This window comes from Xenopus tropicalis, chromosome 5 (assembly GCF_000004195.4).
Source record: "Xenopus tropicalis strain Nigerian chromosome 5, UCB_Xtro_10.0, whole genome shotgun sequence".
NCBI lineage: Eukaryota > Metazoa > Chordata > Amphibia > Anura > Pipidae > Xenopus > Xenopus tropicalis.
In genome coordinates, this window is record NC_030681.2 from 161964011 (window position 1) to 161985769 (window position 21759).

At 55.8% G+C, this 21759-nt stretch overlaps 2 long non-coding RNA genes across 2 annotated transcripts; both read right to left on the bottom strand.

Moving 5' to 3' along the window:
* Positions 1 to 3132: 3132 nt before the first annotated feature.
* LOC116410820 lies at positions 3133 to 5307 on the bottom strand. The gene is made up of 2 exons (XR_004222652.1): positions 5182 to 5307; positions 3133 to 3366 (listed from the first exon to the last, which is right to left on the bottom strand). It is a non-coding gene; the product is annotated as an uncharacterized LOC116410820 (long non-coding RNA).
* A 3476-nt stretch (positions 5308 to 8783) lies between these two features.
* LOC116410823 lies at positions 8784 to 10945 on the bottom strand. Its single transcript, XR_004222655.1, has 2 exons — positions 10730 to 10945; positions 8784 to 9023 (listed from the first exon to the last, which is right to left on the bottom strand). It is a non-coding gene; the product is annotated as an uncharacterized LOC116410823 (long non-coding RNA).
* Between the last annotated feature and the right edge of the window lie 10814 nt (positions 10946 to 21759).

The window sequence follows — 21759 nt, forward strand, 5'->3', positions numbered from 1 at the left end:
ATTATTATTATTATTATTATTATTATGTTGGTTGAAACCCCACAGACTGTTCTTCCACTTTGGCTGATTCTTCCGCTTCTCCTTCCTCCCCTTCCCCTTAGCGCCCCCAATTGTCTAAACGCTACTCCCCCTACAGGTTTAGGGGTGCAACACCCAGACTCCCCACACTTCTTCGCCCTATAGCGGAGCAGGCTGCTTGTGCTTTTCTAAGCGATTGCGCCCCCCCCCCGTCTTTTTGTGGCGCCGCCTCGAATCCCCCAATTTTCCCATTGACTTTGACCGGAGCTGTGAACAGCCAATCAGATTTTACCTATTGACTTGGGGGAAATCCAGCCTGCTGCCAGTCTCACAGTAATAACGCCGGGGTCCCCAAACTTTGCAGGGTTAGGCACCAGGTAATAAAAAGTGGGTGGAGCCACCAACAGCCAATCAGACTTCACCTATTGAATTTTTTTGGTTTAAATGTAAAATGCTGCTTTTCTCACACTATTTATGTCGGGGTTCCCAAACTTTGCACACTCACTGGCTCACTACATATTCAGGGTTAGACAAGTGGGCGGAGCCACCAACAGCCAATCCATTTCCACCCATTAGATTTCATTGGTTTATATTTAAAAGTTTCCAGAGTCAGTCACTGGGTATTTGCCATTCAAAGTTAGAAAAAAGTGGGCGGAGCCACCAACAGCCAATAACATTTCACCTATTTACTTTCAATGGTGAAGTGTAAAATGCTGTCAGTCTCACAATTTTTATGCCTGAGTCCCCAAAAAAGTGGGTTGGGCCACTAACAGCCAATCAGATTTCATCCATTGAATTTTATTGCTTTAAATGTAAAATGCTGCCAGTCTCACACTATTTATGCCAGGGTGCCCACTGTTTGTCACTGGGTGACATCCACTCAAGGTTAGAAAAAGGGGGTGGGGCCACCAACCACCAATCACAATTCACCTATTGACTTTTATTGGTTTAAATTTAAACTGCTGCCGTTCTGTAACTATTAATCCCAGGGTCCTTCAACTTTGCAGTTGGTCACTGGGTAACTGCAGTTCCAGGTTAGAAAAAGGGGGTGGAGCCACCAACCGCCAATCAGATGTCACTCATTGACTTTCAGTGGGGAAATTTAAGTTGCTGCCATGCAGACACTATTAAAACCAGGGTCCTCAAACTTTGCCCAGTGGTTTTTACTGTATAACTGGGGTCCATGGTCAGAGAAAGTGGGCGGAGCCCATTCAGTGACTTCACATTTTTCAACCCAACATGAAGTTTGTTCTCAAACTCCCCTTTCTAGTTATTATTATTATTATTATTATTATTATTATTATTATTATTGGTGCTTTCAAGTTGATTTTGACTCCATGCAAATATACAAATAGTTTCTCTTCTGTCTTCTGTTTGGGTCTTTGGGCTTCGCAATGGCGCCTTCATTAATGTTCTGATTGAACCCAACCTTCTTGTTCCTGGTTTTTCTCTTTTCTCCCTGTGACTTTTCCTCCCAATAGAGCACAAGAGCCACACGAGTACCATTGCCTGCCCAATCCTGAATTGTTTCTGCATCTTTCATCCTACTAAGTTTATTATATTATACTATAGAGAGATAATAATAGGGGACAGAGCCCTGAGGAACCCCAACAGAAAGAGGGACGGGAGGAGACGATTCCCCATTGTAAGAGACACTGAAGGAACAATGTGAGGGGGAAGATGAAAAGCAGGGCAGTGTCACGAAGGCCAAGAGAATGGGGGGCACTGGGGGGGGAGGGAAAGGGAAACTAACTAACACTTTGGAGAAATGAATCCCAAGATGCAGTAGTAAAGTGGCCATGGGAAAGGCATTTAGTGGCCCTTTTCAGGGACATCAGGGATCATCTAGAAGCCCAGGAGAGGAAGGTCCTGGGTAAGATCCATTGGCAGGAAGAGAAATGTCCCCTCCAACTCTAGGATCTCATCCAACAGCTGGAAATGAAGGAGTTCAAACTCCTCTAGAAGATCCGCCATCGAGGAGATGTGCAACATGGCCGATCCAACCAGTGTCCTACAGGAATGAGCAGGGAATCTCCTGCAGTGACCCGGGATAAGGATCTGATCTCATTGACACTGATCCCAGGGCTAGATGGGACCAACAGGACAACCAATGGAAATAGCCGGAGACAATGACACTGTAGCCTACAGTATATAGGAACAGACCAGGGCCACCGAGAGGCGCCAGAGAGACGTAGGGATCACCCTTGGTTATAAGCACTGGCAGCTTTTTATTGGGGTGCCATTACTGGATATTGGGGTGCCATTACTGGATATTGGGGGTGCCATTACTGGATATTGGGGTGCCATTACTGGAATATGGGGGTGACATTACTGGATATTGGTGTGACATTACTGGATATTGGGGTGCCATTATTGGATATTGAGGTGACATTACTGGATATTGGGGTGCCATTACTGGATATTGGGGTGCCATTACTGGAATATTGGGGTTACTGGGGGGTAGGGGAGGCCCACCCTAGTATTGCAGGGGAGGGAGCTGAGTCGTTACTGGGGAGCAATAACAAATCGTGGGTTTAGTACAGGGCAGATAAATAACATTGAGTCAGGCAATAGCCAAGTTACCATTCTACCTCACATGTCTGTGTGAGAGCCAATCAGGCGCTTACTCCCAATCCTTGCCCCCTTCATGCTGCATTCTGGGTACCTAGCCTTCTGCTTGTGGGGGGGAATCTTTCTAATGATGTGATTGGGCTGCCTGGGGCAACTCTTCTGCCCTACAGAAAGCTGGGCAATTACTGAAGGGTGGGGGTACATTACCAAGGTAACTCTGTGGCTCCGGGGCTACTATGGGCCATACCAGGACAATTGTTGCTTAAATACTTTTGGTGCCCCAGAAAGTCCCTGGGGGCCATTAACAAGACTATATATATATATTTAAGTGTTACCTGTTTAGTTCATAATGCCCTTCTAGGGTCAAAACTGCCCGCCCAGTGTTCCCTATTGGAAAACCAGACAGGACTCTCCAAAATTGACAAGGTGATTTGCAATCGCCGATCTCCACATCATAGCCCCGCCCTGTGACTGTCCCTGCCCGCCCCCTGTCCATCATGCCCCGCCCATTGGCATTGCAGCTTCACTCAGGCAACAAAGTAGTTAGTAGTCAGTGTGACTTTTATTATTGTTTCCTTTACTCTGATTTTATTCTGATTCCTTTCAGATTCACCCACAGACGTTGTTATATTTCCAATATTCAGCTTCTTCAGTAAACTCTCCCACAACACCACATAGTACGGCAACTCAATCTGCCCATCATCATCATCGCCCGGGGACACTGGGGGCGACAAACCCCCCCAATTCTGGCACAAAGTCCAGTCTCAGGGTTTCCATCTGAAAGGGGAGAATCAGGAATGAACCGACACAAACAGCAACATAGTCAGGCAGATAGGGAATAGAATGTAGGGGCAATAGATTGCACTGAGCTGAATGTAGGGGCAATAGATTGCACTGAGCTGAATGTAGGGGCAATAGATTGCACTGAGCTGAATGTAGGGGCAATAGATTGCACTGAGCTGAATGTAGGGGCAATAGATTGCACTGAGCTGAATGTAGGGGCAATAGATTGCACTGAGCTGAATGTAGGGGCAATAGATTGCACTGAGCTGAATGTAAGGGCTGAGAGAGGGGTGGGATTGGGAGATGAGAGGGGGTATGTAGGGAGGAACAGGAGGGGCAATAGAGGGAAGATGACCGGCCAACGTGGGGGCCCTGGGGGTGCCATAAAGGCCTCACTTACCGGCCAACGTGGGAGCCCAGGGGGTGCCATAAAGGCCTCACTTACCGGCCAATGTGGGGGCCCTGGGGGTGCCATAAAGGCCTCACTTACCGGCCAACGTGGGGGCCTTGGGGGTGCCATAAAGGTGTCACTAAGGTGTCACTTACCGGCCAACGTGGGAGCCCAGGGGGTGCCATAAAGGCCTCACTTACCGGCCAACGTGGGGGCCCTGGGGGTGCCATAAAGGCCTCACTTACCGGCCAATGTGGGGGCCCTGGGGGTGCCATAAAGGCCTCACTTACCGGCCAACGTGGGAGCCCAGGGGGTGCCATAAAGGCCTCACTTACCGGCCAATGTGGGGGCCCTGGGGGTGCCATAAAGGCCTCACTTACCGGCCAACGTGGGGGCCTTGGGGGTGCCATAAAGGTGTCACTAAGGTGTCACTTACCGGCCAACGTGGGAGCCCAGGGGGTGCCATAAAGGCCTCACTTACCGGCCAACGTGGGGGCCCTGGGGGTGCCATAAAGGTGTCAGTAAGGTGTCACTTACCGGCCAATGTGGGTGCCCTGGGGGTGCCATAAAGGTCTCACTTACCAGCCAACGTGGGGGCCCTGGGGTTGCCATAAAGGTGTCAGTAAGGTGTCACTTACAGGCCAATGTGGGTGCCCTGGGGGTGCCATAAAGGCCTCACCGGCCAACGTGGGGGCCCTGGGGGTGCCATAAAGGCCTCACTTACCGGCCAACGTGGGAGCCCAGGGGGTGCCATAAAGGCCTCACTTACCAGCCAACGTGGGGGCCCTGGGGGTGCCATAAAGGCCTCACTTACCAGCCAACGTGGGGGCCCTGGGGGTGCCATAAAGGTGTCAGTAAGGTGTCACTTACAGGCCAATGTGGGTGCCCTGGGGGTGCCATAAAGGCCTCACCGGCCAACGTGGGGGCCCTGGGGGTGCCATAAAGGCCTCACTTACCGGCCAACGTGGGAGCCCAGGGGGTGCCATAAAGGCCTCACCGGCCAACGTGGGGGCCCTGGGGGTGCCATAAAGGCCTCACTTACCGGCCAACGTGGGAGCCCAGGGGGTGCCATAAAGGCCTCACTTACCGGCCAACGTGGGGGCCCTGGGGGTGCCATAAAGGCCTCACTTACCGGCCAACGTGGGGGCCCTGGGGGTGCCGTGTCACTAAGGTGTCACTTACCGGCCAACGTGGGAGCCCAGGGGGTGCCATAAAGGCCTCACTTACCAGCCAACGTGGGGGCCCTGGGGGTGCCATAAAGGCCTCACTTACCAGCCAACGTGGGGGCCCTGGGGGTGCCATAAAGGTGTCACTAAGGTGTCACTTACCGGCCAACGTGGGGGCCCAGGGGGTGCCATAAAGGCCTCACTTACCGGCCAACGTGGGGGCCCAGGGGGTGCCATAAAGGCCTCACTTACCGGCCAACGTGGGAGCCCAGGGGAAGAGCCACAGAAGGGACACCAGGAGGTAAAGGAAGCGCATTTCTGCCCAGGGACTCGGCTACCGGCGGCCAATGGAACGATCACTGGGAGATACAGTTTATATGATGGCGGCACCGTGGGAGGCACCCGCTATGTTCCCTACATCACATGGGCCCTCGGGGTATTTACCTGCACTTGGTGCCAGTGTTCCTAATGCCAATGTGTGGCTGTATTTAGTGCAGTGTGATTGGCTGGCGCCTGGGTGCAGCGATTCCCAAATAGTGACATGTGAGTGAGGGAACCTTTGAGCTTTTGGTTGTGTGTTTGGTACCAATGTCCTTGGCAACCGCTCACCGGCACTTTTTATTCATGGATGATGGTTTGAGATATTGTTCTGCTTTGAGAAAAAGAGAAATTAGTAAAATATAGAGAAACTGAAAAGCTGTGAAGATGTTTGTTTGTTTGACTGGCTGGTTGGTTGGTTGGTTGACTGACTGGCTGGTTGGTTGGTTGACTGACTGGTTGGTTGGCTGGTTGGTTTACTGCTTGGTTGACTGGCTGGTTGGTTGGTTGGTTGGTTGGCTGGTTGGTTTACTGGTTGGTTGGTTTGTTGGCTGGTTGGTTGGTTGGCTGGCTGGTTGGTTGACTGGTTGGCTGGTTGGTTTCCTGGCTGGTTGGTTTACTGGCTGCTTGGTTGGCTGGTTGGTTGACTGGCTGGTTGGTTGGTTGGCTGGTTGGTTGGTTGGCTGGCTGGTTGGTTTCCTGGCTGGTTGGTTGACTGGCTGGTTGGTTTCCTTGCTGGTATGTTGACTGTCTGGTTGTTTGACTGCTTGGTTGACTGGTTAGTTGGTTGGCTGGTTAGTTGGCTGGCTGGTTGGTTTCCTGGCTGGTTGGTTGACTGGCTGGTTGGTTTCCTTGCTGGTAGGTTGACTGGCTGGTTGGTTTGTTGGCTGGCTGGTTGGTTGACTGGCTGGCTGGCTGGTTGGTTGGTTGGTTGGTTGACTGACTGGTTGGTTGACTGGCTGGTTGGTTTTCTTGCTGTTAGGTTGACTGGCTGGTTGGTTAGTTGGTTTGTTGGCTGGCTGGTTGGTTGACTGTCTGGCTGGTTGGTTGACTGACTGTCTGGTTGGTTGACTGGCTGGTTGGTTTCCTTGCTGTTAGGTTGACTGGCTGGTTAGTTGGTTTGTTGGCTGGCTGGTTGGTTAGTTGGTTTGTTGGCTGGCTGGTTGACTGGTTGGCCTCTGAGCAGACACAGGTCCAGCCTATGGCTCTCCAGTTGTACAGCCCTGTGCTTATAGAACATGTGAGCTAATGAGCACCCCGTATCCAATCTCTGCCCGAGGGGCGTGTCTACAGAGGAAGCAGACCCTGTGGTTACAGGGGGCCCAGCATTGTAGGGGGGGCAGTAAGGCCCTAGGTAATGAGAATTTCAGTATATCTTGGGAGAACTGGTCAACTTAACAATGATTTGGGGCCCAAAATTTACTGTGGGGCCCTGTAACATCTAGTGATGCCACCGCTCTGCCCGTACCACATGGAGTGACTCTGGTTTGTCCCGTGCCAACAGGTGGGCGCCACACGCGGTGCCAGTAGGGGTGTCGATGGGGTTACACATAGAGCCCCCAGTCCTGTCATCTGTTTCTGCTGCTGTATTGGGGTGCACTGTAAGCAGGGGGGCCCCGGGGCAGTTGGGGTTGGAGGGTTTTACTTGCCCTACCGCCCAACCCTGTCCCCTTTACCTTTCTCTGCTTCTCTCCTTTATTCCTTCTCCTTCCTGCTTCTCTCCCCCCCACTCTCTGCTTCTCTCCTTTATTCCTTCTCCTTCCTGCTTCTCTCCCCCCCCACTCTCTGCTTCTCTCCTTTATTCCTTCTCCTTCCTGCTTCTCTCCCCCCCCACTCTCTGCTTCTCTCCTTTATTCCTTCTCCTTCCTGCTTCTCCCACCCCCACTCTCTGCTTCTCTCCTTTATTCCTTCTCCTTCCTGCTTGTCTCTCCCCCACTCTCTGCTTCTCTCTCCCCCACTCTCTGCTTCTCTCCTTTATTCCTTCTCCTTCCTGCTTCTCTCCCCCCCACTCTCTGCTTCTCTCTCCCCCACTCTCTGCTTCTCTCTCCCCCACTCTCTGCTTCTCTCTCCCCCCACTCTCTGCTTCTCTCTCCCCCACTCTCTGCTTCTCTCTCCCCCACTCTCTGCTTCTCTCCTTTATTCCTTCTCCTTCCTGCTTCTCTCCCCCCCCACTCTCTGCTTCTCTCCTTTATTCCTTCTCCTTCCTGCTTCTCTCCCCCCCCACTCTCTGCTTCTCTCCTTTATTCCTTCTCCTTCCTGCTTGTCTCTCCCCCACTCTCTGCGTCTCTCCTATATTCCTTCTCCTTTCTGCTTCTCTCCCCCCCACTCTCTGCTTCTCTCTCCCCCACTCTCTGCTTCTCTCCTTTATTCCTTCTCCTTCCTGCTTCTCTCCCCCCCCACTCTCTGCTTCTCTCCTTTATTCCTTCTCCTTCCTGCTTCTCTCTCCCCCACTCTCTGCTTCTCTCCTTTATTCCTTCTCCTTCCTGCTTCTCTCTCCCCCACTCCCTGCTTCTCTCTCCCCCACTCTCTGCTTCTCTCTCCCCCACTCTCTGCTTCTCTCTCCCCCACTCTCTGCTTCTCTCCTTTATTCCTTCTCCTTCCTGCTTCTCTCTCCCCCACTCTCTGCTTCTATCCTTTATTCCTTCTCCTTCCTGCTTCTCTCTCCCCCACTCTCTGCTTCTCTCCTTTATTCCTTCTCCTTCCTGCTTCTCTCTCCCCCACTCCCTGCTTCTCTCCCCCCCACTCTTTGCTTCTCTCCTTTATTCCTTCTCCTTCCTGCTTCTCTCTCCCCCACTCTCTGCTTCTCTCTCCCCCACTCCCTGCTTCTCTCCCCCCCACTCTTTGCTTCTCTCCTTTATTCCTTCTCCTTCCTGCTTCTCTCTCCCCCACTCTCTGCTTCTCTCTCCCCCACTCTCTGCTTCTCTCTCCCCCACTCTCTGCTTCTCTCCTTTATTCCTTCTCCTTCCTGCTTCTCTCTCCCCCCACTCTCTGCTTCTCTCTCCCCCACTCTCTGCTTCTCTCTCCCCCACTCTCTGCTTCTCTCCTTTATTCCTTCTCCTTCCTGCTTGTCTCTCCCCCACTCCCTGCTTCTCTGTCCCCCACTCTCTGCTTCTCTCCTTTATTCCTTCTCCTTTCTGCTTCTCTCTCCCCCACTCCCTGCTTCTCTCCCCCCACTCTTTGCTTCTCTCCTTTATTCCTTCTCCTTCCTGCTTCTCTCTCCCCCACTCTCTGCTTCTCTCTCCCCCACTCTCTGCTTCTCTCTCCCCCACTCTCTGCTTCTCTCTCCCCCACTCTCTGCTTCTCTCTCCCCCACTCTCTGCTTCTCTCCCCCCACTCTCTGCTTCTCTCTCCCCCACTCTCTGCTTCTCTCTCCCCCACTCTCTGCTTTACTTTCCCCATTTATTTTCCTGCCCATAAAACCCAACAGTTCCACCGAGTGGCGCCACGGCTCTCAGATAATTGCCCCTGCGTATAAGCAAGTTACCCCACCCTAGAGGGCCACTGGCAGCTACGGATAAGGAGGAGTAAGGCACATAGTTAGTTTGACTTTTATTATTGTTTCCTTTACTCTGATTTCTTTTATTCTGATTCCTTTCAGATTCACCCAATCACAGACGTTGTTATATTTCCAATATTCAGCTTCTTCCATCAGCCTCTGACACTCCTGCAACAAGGCACATAATTGCATTGCCCCGATGGCACCATCATGGGGCAGTTAGGGCGACAGACCCCCCCGCTTTGGGTACACACCGCATCTGCATTCAGGGGGCTTCCATCTAACGGGAGAGTCAGCAATGAACCAGTGACAGCAGCAAAATAGTCAGAAACAGAATGTAGGGGCAATAGATTGCACTGAGCCGAATGTAGGGGCAATAGATTGCACTGAGCTGAATGTAGGGGCAATAGATTGCACTGAGCCGAATGTAGGGGCAATAGATTGCACTGAGCTGAATGTAGGGGCAATAGATTGCACTGAGCCGAATGTAGGGGCAATAGATTGCACTGAGCTGAATGTAGGGGCAATAGATTGCACTGAGCCGAATGTAGGGGCAATAGATTGCACTGAGCCGAATGTAGGGGCAATAGATTGCACTGAGCCGAATGTAGGGGCAATAGATTGCACTGAGCCGAATGTAGGGGCAATAGATTGCACTGAGCCGAATGTAGGGGCAATAGATTGCACTGAGCCGAATGTAGGGGCAATAGATTGCACTGAGCCGAATGTAGGGGCAATAGATTGCACTGAGCCGAATGTAGGGGCAATAGATTGCACTGAGCCGAATGTAGGGGCAATAGATTGCACTGAGCCGAATGTAAGGGCTAAGAGAGGGGGGTGGGATTGGGAGATGAGGGGGGTATAAAGGGAGGAACAGGAGGGGCAATAGAGGGGAGATGAGAGGGGGTATGTAGGGAGGAACAGGAGGGGCAATAGAGGGGAGATGAGAGGGGGTATGTAGGGAGGAACAGGAGGGGCAATAGAGGGGAGATGAGAGGGGGTATGTAGGGAGGTTACAGTGGCTCAGCATCCAGCCAAATATTGGGCAGCGAGCTGGGGATTTTTTCTCTCTTTTTATGTGTATATATACCTGTAAATAGGGCCGTGACACAGAAACATCAGTGAGTGAATGTGCCCAGGGCTGTGCCATAAAGGCCTCACTTACCGGCCAACGTGGGAGCCCAGGGCTGTGCCATAAAGGCCTCACTTACCGGCCAACGTGGGAGCCCAGGGCTGTGCCATAAAGGCCTCACTTACCGGCCAACTTGGGAGCCCAGGGCTGTGCCATAAGGCCTCACTTACCGGCCAACTTGGGAGCCCAGGGCTGTGCCATAAGGCCTCACTTACCGGCCAACGTGGGAGCTCAGGGCTGTGCCATAATGGCCTCACTTACCGGCCAACGTGGGAGCCCAGGGCTGTGCCATAAGGCCTCACTTACCGGCCAACGTGGGAGCCCAGGGCTGTGCCATAAAGGCCTCACTTACCGGCCAACGTGGGAGCCCAGGGCTGTGCCATAAAGGCCTCACTTACCGGCCAACGTGGGAGCTCAGGGCTGTGCCATAATGGCCTCACTTACCGGCCAACGTGGGAGCCCAGGGCTGTGCCATAAAGGCCTCACTTACCGGCCAACATGGGGGCCCAGGGCTGTGCCATAAAGGCCTCACTTACTGGCCAACGTGGGAGCCCTGGGGGTGCCATAAGGCCTCACTTACCGGCCAACGTGGGAGCCCAGGGCTGTGCCATAAAGGCCTCACTTACCAGCCAACGTGGGAGCCCAGGGCTGTGCCATAAAGGCCTCACTTACTGGCCAACGTGGGGGCCCAGGGGGTGCCATAAAGGCCTCACTTACCAGCCAACGTGGGAGCCCAGGGCTGTGCCATAAAGGCCTCACTTACCAGCCAACGTGGGAGCCCAGGGCTGTGCCATAAAGGCCTCACTTACTGGCCAACGTGGGGGCCCAGGGGGTGCCATAAAGGCCTCACTTACCGGCCAATGTGGGTGCCCAGGGGAGAGCCACAGAAGGGACACCAGGAGGTAAAGGAAGCGCATTTCTGCCCAGGGACTCGGCTACCGGCGGCCAATGGAACGATCACTGGGAGATACAGTTCATATGATGGCGGCACCGTGGGAGGCACCCGCTATGTTCCCTACATCACATGGGCCCTCGGGGTATTTACCTGCACTTGGTGCCAGTGTTCCTAATGCCAACGTGACTGGGTGGCATCAGAACCAGAACAGTAAACTCAGCCCCGGGGAATATTTCAACTGTTTATTAAATATAATAAAGAGATGAATAGAAATAGCAGCAGTGCCAATAAGCTTCTATAAAGTTATTTTATTAATTAATAATAATTATAATCAGCTCCATATAGAGGTGCGGGCGTTGCACATTAATACTAACTCATTAACCAATCAAAATCCTTGATTAATGCAATTACGTGCCGGCGCTTTAGTAACAATCAATTGAAAAATTCATTAACTTAAGGATTGGACGGGGAGTATTTATTATAGTGGGATGTTGCCCATAGCAACCAATCAGATCTTTGCTTTTGTATTCTAACTTGTAGGTGGCCGAGTTGTTAATTGGTTGCTATGGGCCCCTACGTCTCCCTGGGGGATCTTTGGGGGCCCCTCTTGCCTGTCTGTTGGACTAAGTTGAATATTTAGGGAATACAGACGTCTCACGTGGGTTTACTTTCCTGCATTGCCGTTAAAGGAGATTAGTATAGAGCCCCATAACCTTCAGGCCCTGACAGTCAGTCGGGGGGGGGCGGTATATTCTAAATGCAGGTTACAGTGTTTCTAACCAATAGAATTGTATGTGTGAAGCAGAGAACACAGAAAGCTGAATGTTCTAGAAGTTCAGACTTTGCTGCGCGGTGTGTGGGGTCCCGCGGGGGGTCCCCCCTGTGTTTAATAATGTTCATCCCAGAAAGGATTGCAAGCTCCTAGGGAAAGAGCTAATTATACAGGCGACATTCGCTGATTTCCCCTCTGCCAACCTGCAATTTAGTGCCAGTCCCAAGGTGCCCCCCCCGTGCCCCCCCCCCGTGCCCTGTATGATAATTACAGCAATTAACAGGCTCCTCTAATTATAGCACAGACGGAGAATTCTGAGATTAGGGCTGAGCGCCGAACACAAACATCATATTTGTTATTTATATAAAGTTCTTGGAGAGCTTTTTGGCACAGGAGCTTGCAATCTTACTGATAATATGAAGCCCACAGGAAAGGAAGATTTTTGAGCCCTGGAGACCAGAACTGCCCGGCATATTCTAGATGGGGCCTTACCAGCGCTCTGTAAAGGGGAATAATAACCCCCCCTCCTGTGAATCTATACCCCTTTTAATACAGCTCAATACCCTGTTTGCCCCTGCTGCCTGGCATTGCTTGCTACAGCCAAGTTTATTACCCACAAGTCCCCCCGGCCCCTCCCCCATTATGGATTTGCCTAGTGCAGTCCCATTATGGGTATAAGTGGGGGCAGATAGTTACCCCCCCAGGTGCATGACCTTACATTTACCCACACTGAATCTCATCTGCCACTTAGCCCCCAGACTGCCAGTTTGCCCAGACCCTGCTGCAAGGTGCCCCATCCTGGGGGGAATGAATTGGGCTGCAGAGTTCTGTGCCAAACACTGATACGTTACTTACTGTGCCCCCCAAGTCATTAATGATCAAGTGAAATAAAAGTGGCCCCAGTACAGAACCCTGAGGGGCCCCCACCCTCTGTACCCCACCCTGTGCCAGTTTCCTACCCATGTACAAACAAGCACCCCCACTGTCCGACTACTGCCCCCCCACCATCCGACTACTGCCCCCCACTGTCCGACTACTGCCCCCCCACCGTCCGACTACTGCCCCCCCACTGTCCGACTACTGCACCCCCACTGTCCGACTACTGCCCCCAACCGTCCGACTACTGCACCCCCACTGTCCGACTACTGCACCCCCACTGTCCGACTACTGCCCCCCCACTGTCCAACTACTTCACCCCCACTGTCCGACTACTGCACCCCCACTGTCCGACTACTGCACCCCCACTGTCCGACTACTGCACCCCCACTGTCCGACTACTGCCCCCCACTGTCCGACTACTGCACCCCCACTGTCCGACTACTGCCCCCCCACTGTCCGACTACTGCACCCCCACTGTCCGACTACTGCACCCCCACTGTCCGACTACTGCCCCCCCACTGTCCGACTACTGCCCCCCCACTGTCCGACTACTGCCCCCCCACTGTCCAACTACTGCACCCCCACTGTCCGACTACTGCCCCCCACTGTCCGACTACTGCACCCCCACTGTCCGACTACTGCCCCCCCACTGTCCGACTACTGCCCCCCCACTGTCCGACTACTGCACCCCCACTGTCCGACTACTGCACCCCCACTGTCAGACTACTGCACCCCCACTGTCCGACTACTGCCCCCCCACTGTCCGACTACTGCCCCCCCACTGTCCGACTACTGCACCCCCACTGTCCGACTACTGCCCCCCACTGTCCGACTACTGCCCCCCCACTGTCCGACTACTGCACCCCCACTGTCCGACTACTGCCCCCCCACTGTCCGACTACTGCACCCCCACTGTCCGACTACTGCACCCCCACTGTCCGACTACTGCCCCCCACTGTCCGACTACTGCCCCCCCACTGTCCGACTACTGCCCCCCCACTGTCCGACTACTGCCCCCCACTGTCCGACTACTGCCCCCCCACTGTCCGACTACTGCACCCCCACTGTCCGACTACTGCACCCCCACTGTCCGACTACTGCACCCCCACTGTCCGACTACTGCCCCCCCACTGTCCGACTACTGCCCCCCCACTGTCCGACTACTGCCCCCCCACTGTCCGACTACTGCCCCCCCACTGTCCGACTACTGCACCCCCACTGTCCGACTACTGCCCCCCACTGTCCGACTACTGCACCCCCACTGTCCGACTACTGCCCCCCCACTGTCCGACTACTGCCCCCCACTGTCCGACTACTGCCCCCCCACTGTCCCACTACTGCACCCCCACTGTCCGACAACTGCCCCCCACTGTCTGACTACTGCACCCCCACTGTCCGACTACTGCCCCCCCACTGTCCGACTACTGCACCCCCACTGTCCGACAACTGCCCCCCACTGTCTGACTACTGCCCCCCCACTGTCTGACTACTGCCCCCCACTGTCCGACTACTGCACCCCCACTGTCCGACTACTGCACCCCCACTGTCCGACTACTTCACCCCCACTGTCCGACTACTGCACCCCCACTGTCCGACTACTGCACCCCCACTGTCCGACTACTGCACCCCCACTGTCCGACTACTGCCCCCCCACTGTCCGACTACTGCCCCCCCACTGTCCGACTACTGCACCCCCACTGTCCGACTACTTCACCCCCACTGTCCGACTACTGCACCCCCACTGTCCGACTACTGCACCCCCACTGTCCGACTACTGCACCCCCACTGTCCGACTACTGCCCCCCACTGTCCGACTACTGCCCCCCCACTGTCCGACTACTGCACCCCCACTGTCCGACTACTGCACCCCCACTGTCCGACTACTGCCCCCCACTGTCCGACTACTGCACCCCCACTGTCCGACTACTGCCCCCCCACTGTCCGACTACTGCACCCCCACTGTCCGACTACTGCACCCCCACTGTCCGACTACTGCCCCCCCACTGTCCGACTACTGCCCCCCCACTGTCCGACTACTGCACCCCCAAAGTCCGACTACTGCACCCCCACTGTCCGACTACTGCCCCCCCACTGTCCGACTACTGCCCCCCCACTGTCCAACTACTGCACCCCCACTGTCCGACTACTGCCCCCCACTGTCCGACTACTGCACCCCCACTGTCCGACTACTGCACCCCCACTGTCCGACTACTGCCCCCCCACTGTCCGACTACTGCACCCCCACTGTCCGACTACTGCCCCCCCACTGTCCGACTACTGCCCCCCCACTGTCCGACTACTGCACCCCCACTGTCCGACTACTGCACCCCCACTGTCCGACTACTGCACCCCCACTGTCCGACTACTGCCCCCCCACTGTCCGACTACTGCCCCCCCACTGTCCGACTACTGCACCCCCACTGTCCGACTACTGCCCCCCACTGTCCGACTACTGCCCCCCCACTGTCCGACTACTGCACCCCCACTGTCCGACTACTGCACCCCCACTGTCCGACTACTGCCCCCCCACTGTCCGACTACTGCCCCCCCACTGTCCGACTACTGCCCCCCCACTGTCCGACTACTGCCCCCCCACTGTCCGACTACTGCCCCCCACTGTCCGACTACTGCCCCCCACTGTCCGACTACTGCACCCCCACTGTCCGACTACTGCACCCCCACTGTCCGACTACTGCACCCCCACTGTCCGACTACTGCCCCCCCACTGTCCGACTACTGCCCCCCCACTGTCCGACTACTGCCCCCCCACTGTCCGACTACTGCCCCCCCACTGTCCGACTACTGCACCCCCACTGTCCGACTACTGCCCCCCACTGTCCGACTACTGCACCCCCACTGTCCGACTACTGCCCCCCCACTGTCCGACTACTGCCCCCCACTGTCCGACTACTGCCCCCCCACTGTCCCACTACTGCACCCCCACTGTCCGACAACTGCCCCCCACTGTCTGACTACTGCACCCCCACTGTCCGACTACTGCCCCCCCACTGTCCGACTACTGCACCCCCACTGTCCGACAACTGCCCCCCACTGTCTGACTACTGCCCCCCCACTGTCTGACTACTGCACCCCCACTGTCCGACTACTGCCCCCCCACTGTCCGACTACTGCCCCCCACTGTCCGACTACTGCCCCCCCACTGTCCGACTACTGCCCCCCCACTGTCCGACTACTGCACCCCCACTGTCCGACAACTGCCCCCCACTGTCTGACTACTGCACCCCCACTGTCCGACTACTGCACCCCCACTGTCCGACTACTGAACCCCCACTGTCCGACTACTGAACCCCCACTGTCTGACTACTGCACCCCCACTGTCCGACTACTGCACCCCCACTGTCCGACTACTGAACCCCCACTGTCCGACTACTGCACCCCCACTGTCCGACTACTGCCCCCCCACTGTCCGACTACTGCACCCCCACTGTCTGACTACTGCCCCCCACTGTCCAACTACTGCCCCCCACTGTCCAACTACTGCACCCCCACTGTCCGACAGCTTCCCCCCACTGTCTGACTACTGCCCCCCACTGTTTAACTACTGCCCCTCCACTGTCCGACTACTGCCCCCCCACTGTCCGACTACTGCCCCCCCACTGTCCGACTACTGCACCCCCACTGTCCGACTACTGCCCCCCCACTGTCTGACTACTGCCCCCCACTGTCCGACTACTGCCCCCCACTGTCCGACTACTGCACCCCCACTGTCCAACTACTGCACCCCCACTGTCCGACTACTGCCCCCCCACTGTCCGACTACTGCCCCCCCACTGTCCGACTACTGCCCCCCCACTGTCCGACTACTGCCCCCCCCACTGTCCGACTACTGCCCCCCCCCACTGTCCGACTACTGCCCCCCACTGTCCGACTACTGCCCCCCCACTGTCCGACTACTGCCCCCCCACTGTCCAGTCGGGAAGGGAGTGGCCAGATTAGGGATGTAGTTGGCCGCTTGAAGTATATTGCAGTGTTTCCTCATGTCTGTACCTTGGTCACTTCTACCTGCCATTGTAGGGGCATCACAGGACTGACGGGCACTGCCCCCTGCTGCTGGCACTGAGTGTAACAGCCAATGGCAGCCCAGGATTCACCAACAAGTGAAATGCAGATATCTGGGCTTTTTGCCTCTGAATGAAAGGAAAGCAACAAATAATTATTTAATTAAAAAATAAAAATAACTAGATATTAAACTCATTCTCAGTCTATATGAGGATTTAACTGGTCTGTATGGGCCCCGGGGCCCCTGTGACACTGAGTGCCAGGCATGTGATTGGCTTATTAATTACTGTTATATCCGCTGTGAAATTAACAAACCCAGCCGCGGGGCTGAGAGTACATTGCAGGTTGGCGGGGGGAGCAAATAATCTCCCGTTGGGAGGGAAGAGACAGTTGGGAGGGAAGGGACAGTTGGGAGGGAAGAGACAGTTGGGAGGGAAGAGACAGTTGGGAGGGAAGGGACAGTTGGGAGGGAAGAGACAGTTGGGAGGGAAGGGACAGTTGGGAGGGAAGGGACAGTTGGGAGGGAAGAGACAGTTGGGAGGGAAGAGACAGTTGGGAGGGAAGGGACAGTTGGGAGGGAAGAGACAGTTGGGAGGGAAGAGACAGTTGGGAGGGAAGGGACAGTTGGGAGGGAAGAGACAGTTGGGAGGGAAGGGACAGTTGGGAGGGAAGGGACAGTTGGGAGGGAAGAGACAGTTGGGAGGGAAGAGACAGTTGGGAGGGAAGGGACAGTTGGGAGGGAAGGGACAGTTGGGAGGGAAGAGACAGTTGGGAGGGAAGGGACAGTTGGGAGGGAAGGGACAGTTGGGAGGGAAGGGACAGTTTGGGAGGGAAGAGACAGTTGGGAGGGAAGAGACAGTTGGGAGGGAAGGGACAGTTGGGAGGGAAGAGACAGTTGGGAGGGAAGGGACAGTTGGGAGGGAAGGGACAGTTGGGAGGGAAGGGACAGTTGGGAGGGAAGAGACAGTTGGGAGGGAAGAGACAGTTGGGAGGGAAGAGACAGTTGGGAGGGAAGAGACAGTTGGGAGGGAAGGGACAGTTGGGAGGGAAGAGACAGTTGGGAGGGAAGGGACGGTTGGGAGGGAAGAGACAGTTGGGAGGGAAGGGACAGTTGGGAGGGAAGAGACGGTTGGGAGGGAAGGGACGGTTGGGAGGGAAGAGACAGTTGGGAGGGAAGAGACAGTTGGGAGGGAAGAGACAGTTGGGAGGGAAGGGACAGTTGGGAGGGAAGGGACAGTTGGGAGGGAAGGGACAGTTGGGAGGGAAGAGACAGTTGGGAGGGAAGAGACAGTTGGGAGGGAAGGGACAGTTGGGAGGGAAGAGACAGTTGGGAGGGAAGGGACAGTTGGGAGGGAAGGGACAGTTGGGAGGGAAGGGACAGTTGGGAGGGAAGAGACAGTTGGGAGGGAAGAGACAGTTGGGAGGGAAGAGACAGTTGGGAGGGAGACAGTTGGGAGGGAAGGGACAGTTGGGAGGGAAGAGACAGTTGGGAGGGAAGAGACAGTTGGGAGGGAAGGGACAGTTGGGAGGGAAGGGACAGTTGGGAGGGAAGAGACAGTTGGGAGGGAAGAGACAGTTGGGAGGGAAGGGACAGTTGGGAGGGAAGGGACAGTTGGGAGGGAAGGGACAGTTGGGAGGGAAGAGACAGTTGGGAGGGAAGAGACAGTTGGGAGGGAAGAGACAGTTGGGAGGGAAGGGACAGTTGGGAGGGAAGAGACAGTTGGGAGGGAAGAGACAGTTGGGAGGGAAGAGACAGTTGGGAGGGAAGGGACAGTTGGGAGGGAAGGGACAGTTGGGAGGGAAGGGACAGTTGGGAGGGAAGGGACAGTTGGGAGGGAAGGGACAGTTGGGAGGGAAGGGACAGTTGGGAGGGAAGAGACAGTTGGGAGGGAAGAGACAGTTGGGAGGGAAGAGACGGTTGGGAGGGAAGAGACGGTTGGGAGGGAAGAGACGGTTGGGAGGGAAGGGACAGTTGGGAGGGAAGGGACAGTTGGGAGGGAAGGGACAGTTGGGAGGGAAGGGACAGTTGGGAGGGAAGAGACAGTTGGGAGGGAAGAGACGGTTGGGAGGGAAGAGACGGTTGGGAGGGAAGAGACAGTTGGGAGGGAAGAGACAGTTGGGAGGGAAGGGACAGTTGGGAGGGAAGAGACAGTTGGGAGGGAAGAGACAGTTGGGAGGGAAGAGACGGTTGGGAGGGAAGAGACAGTTGGGAGGGAAGGGACAGTTGGGAGGGAAGAGACGGTTGGGAGGGAAGGGACGGTTGGGAGGGAAGAGACAGTTGGGAGGGAAGGGACAGTTGGGAGGGAAGGGACAGTTGGGAGGGAAGGGACAGTTGGGAGGGAAGGGACAGTTGGGAGGGAAGGGACAGTTGGGAGGGAAGAGACAGTTGGGAGGGAAGAGACAGTTGGGAGGGAAGAGACGGTTGGGAGGGAAGGGACGGTTGGGAGGGAAGAGACAGTTGGGAGGGAAGGGACAGTTGGGAGGGAAGGGACAGTTGGGAGGGAAGGGACAGTTGGGAGGGAAGAGACAGTTGGGAGGGAAGAGACAGTTGGGAGGGAAGGGACAGTTGGGAGGGAAGAGACAGTTGGGAGGGAAGAGACAGTTGGGAGGGAAGAGACGGTTGGGAGGGAAGAGACAGTTGGGAGGGAAGGGACAGTTGGGAGGGAAGAGACGGTTGGGAGGGAAGGGACGGTTGGGAGGGAAGAGACAGTTGGGAGGGAAGGGACAGTTGGGAGGGAAGGGACAGTTGGGAGGGAAGGGACAGTTGGGAGGGAAGGGACAGTTGGGAGGGAAGGGACAGTTGGGAGGGAAGAGACAGTTGGGAGGGAAGAGACAGTTGGGAGGGAAGAGACGGTTGGGAGGGAAGAGACGGTTGGGAGGGAAGAGACAGTTGGGAGGGAAGGGACAGTTGGGAGGGAAGAGACAGTTGGGAGGGAAGAGACAGTTGGGAGGGAAGAGACAGTTGGGAGGGAAGAGACAGTTGGGAGGGAAGGGACAGTTGGGAGGGAAGGGACAGTTGGGAGGGAAGGGACAGTTGGGAGGGAAGGGACAGTTGGGAGGGAAGGGACAGTTGGGAGGGAAGAGACAGTTGGGAGGGAAGAGACGGTTGGGAGGGAAGAGACAGTTGGGAGGGAAGAGACAGTTGGGAGGGAAGGGACAGTTGGGAGGGAAGAGACCAGTTGGGAGGGAAGAGACAGTTGGGAGGGAAGGGACAGTTGGGGAGGAAGGGACAGTTGGGAGGGAAGGGACAGTTGGGAGGGAAGGGACAGTTGGGAGGGAAGAGACAGTTGGGAGGGAAGAGACAGTTGGGAGGGAAGAGACAGTTGGGAGGGAAGGGACAGTTGGGAGGGAAGGGACAGTTGGGAGGGAAGGGACAGTTGGGAGGGAAGGGACAGTTGGGAGGGAAGGGACAGTTGGGAGGGAAGGGACAGTTGGGAGGGAAGAGACAGTTGGGAGGGAAGAGACAGTTGGGAGGGAAGAGACGGTTGGGAGGGAAGAGACGGTTGGGAGGGAAGAGACGGTTGGGAGGGAAGGGACGGTTGGGAGGGAAGGGACAGTTGGGAGGGAAGGGACAGTTGGGAGGGAAGGGACAGTTGGGAGGGAAGGGACAGTTGGGAGGGAAGAGACAGTTGGGAGGGAAGAGACGGTTGGGAGGGAAGAGACGGTTGGGAGGGAAGAGACAGTTGGGAGGGAAGAGACAGTTGGGAGGGAAGGGACAGTTGGGAGGGAAGAGACAGTTGGGAGGGAAGAGACAGTTGGGAGGGAAGAGACAGTTGGGAGGGAAGAGACGGTTGGGAGGGAAGAGACGGTTGGGAGGGAAGAGACGGTTGGGAGGGAAGGGACAGTTGGAGGGAAGAGACAGTTGGGAGGGAAGAGACAGTTGGGAGGGAAGAGACAGTTGGGAGGAAGGGACAGTTTGGGAGGGAAGAGACAGTTGGGAGGGAAGGGACGGTTGGGAGGGAAGAGACAGTTGGGAGGGAAGGGACAGTTGGGAGGGAAGGGACAGTTGGGAGGGAAGGGACAGTTGGGAGGGAAGGGACAGTTGGGAGGGAAGGGACAGTTGGGAGGGAAGAGACAGTTGGGAGGGAAGAGACAGTTGGGAGGGAAGAGACGGTTGGGAGGGAAGAGACGGTTGGGAGGGAAGAGACAGTTGGGAGGGAAGAGACAGTTGGGAGGGAAGAGACAGTTGGGAGGGAAGAGACAGTTGGGAGGGAAGAGACAGTTGGGAGGGAAGAGACAGTTGGGAGGGAAGGGACAGTTGGGAGGGAAGGGACAGTTGGGAGGGAAGGGACAGTTGGGAGGGAAGGGACAGTTGGGAGGGAAGAGACAGTTGGGAGGGAAGAGACGGTTGGGAGGGAAGAGACGGTTGGAGGGAGACGGTTGGGGAGGAAGAGACGGTTGGGAGGGAAGGGACAGTTGGGAGGGAAGAGACAGTTGGGAGGGAAGAGACAGTTGGGAGGGAAGAGACAGTTGGGAGGGAAGAGACAGTTGGGAGGGAAGAGACAGTTGGGAGGGAAGAGACAGTTGGGAGGAAGGGACAGTTGGGAGGGAAGAGACAGTTGGGAGGGAAGAGACAGTTGGGAGGGAAGGGACAGTTGGAGGGAAGAGACAGTTGGGAGGGAAGAGACAGTTGGGAGGGAAGAGACAGTTGGGAGGGAAGGGACAGTTGGGAGGGAAGAGACAGTTGGGAGGGAAGGGACAGTTGGGAGGGAAGGGACAGTTGGGAGGGAAGAGACAGTTGGGAGGGAAGAGACAGTTGGGAGGGAAGGGACAGTTGGGAGGAAGAGACAGTTGGGAGGGAAGAGACAGTTGGGAGGGAAGAGACAGTTGGGAGGGAAGGGACAGTTGGGGAGGGAAGAGACAGTTGGGAGGGAAGAGACAGTTGGGAGGGAAGAGACAGTTGGGAGGGAAGAGACAGTTGGGAGGGAAGGGACAGTTGGGAGGGAAGAGACAGTTGGGAGGGAAGAGACAGTTGGGAGGGAAGGGACAGTTGGGAGGGAAGAGACAGTTGGGAGGGAAGAGACAGTTGGGAGGGAAGAGACAGTTGGGAGGGAAGAGACAGTTGGGAGGGAAGGGACAGTTGGGAGGGAAGAGACAGTTGGGAGGGAAGAGACGGTTGGGAGGGATGAGACGGTTGGGAGGGATGAGACAGTTGGGAGGGAAGAGACAGTTGGGAGGGAAGGGACAGTTGGGAGGGAGAGACGGTTGGGAGGGAAGAGACGGTTGGAGGGATGAGACGGTTGGGAGGGAAGAGACGGTTGGGAGGGAAGAGACGGTTGGGAGGGATGAGACGGTTGGGAGGGATGAGACGGTTGGGA